This window comes from Mus pahari, chromosome 17 (genome assembly GCF_900095145.1).
Source record: "Mus pahari chromosome 17, PAHARI_EIJ_v1.1, whole genome shotgun sequence".
Taxonomy (NCBI): Eukaryota; Metazoa; Chordata; class Mammalia; order Rodentia; family Muridae; genus Mus; species Mus pahari.
This window is the reverse complement of record NC_034606.1, coordinates 50,303,206-50,304,232: the sequence shown is the minus strand read 5'-3', so window position 1 is coordinate 50,304,232 and position 1,027 is coordinate 50,303,206. Positions and strand designations below refer to the sequence as shown.

The 1,027-nt window shown below is 52.2% G+C and overlaps 1 protein-coding gene across 1 annotated transcript in view; it reads right to left on the bottom strand.

Moving 5' to 3' along the window:
• Nucleotides 1-923: 923 nt before the first annotated feature.
• Nucleotides 924-1,027, bottom strand: part of Fbln1 (fibulin 1) — a 78,530-nt gene continuing 78,426 nt past the window's right edge. Inside the window, exon 17 of the mRNA XM_021216831.2 lies at nt 924-1,027. This exon is cut by the window's right edge and continues 563 nt beyond it. The gene's annotated coding sequence lies outside the window, so the exon portion shown is untranslated.

Here is a 1,027-nt window from a genome sequence, read left to right as displayed (position 1 = left end):
GTCGTCGGGAGCTTTGTTAGGAGAGATACCTGAGGTAGCAGTATTTCTGCTCATCAGATGACATCCTGCCTCGTCATGGGGCAGAGAGGACCACACCAGATGTCAGGCCAGCACCTGGACTTCCCAATGTGTGTGTGTGTGTGTGTGTGTGTGTGTGTATGGATATATGCTAAGTAAACATTTATTCTTTATAAATTACCCAGCTTTGAGTATTCTGTTATAGCAGCAGACTAAGACACTGTGACAACAACGACTCCAGGCTGGGAAGCTTTTACAATCCGTTAGCTGGAGGTATAGGGGCAGGGGAGACCTTGAAATGGCTTTAGGAGAGATTTGCAGTCCTCCAGCTCATGGAAGACCTCTGAGCTAGCAGAAGCCCCATCCAGAGAGTGTGTAGTAGGTTGTCAGGAAGATCACAAAAGCCTGTTTACTCTTGTGAGGAAAGGCAGCTTCAGGGTACAAAGAAAGTCAGCCACCCCTATGGATACAAGGGGACACACCAGCCACCTCTATGGACACACTAGCCACCCCCATAGACACATTGGGACATACCGGCCACCCTCATAGACACACTGGGACATACTGGCCACCCTCACAAACAGATAGGGANACACCAGCCACCTCTATGGACACACGGGGACACACTAGCCACCCCCATGGACAAACTGGGACACACCAGCCACCCCCATAGACACACTGGGACATACTGGCCACCCTCACAAACAGATAGGGATGCACCAGCCACCCCCATGGACACACTGGGACACACCAGTCACCCCAGACACACTGGGACACACCAGTCACCCCAGACACACTGGGACACACCAGCCACCCCAGACACACTGGGACACCCCAGCCTCCCCCACAGCCATACCAGGCCACACACAAACCTTGCAGCTCACATCTTTACCAAGGGGCCCTCCTTTGAACAAAATTGCAATCCACTTTCCAAGTGCCCCCGAGGCATGCTTGTCAGCCGCTTCTGGGGAGAATTTATTGTACATTTATTTATGCGCCACTCTACAGC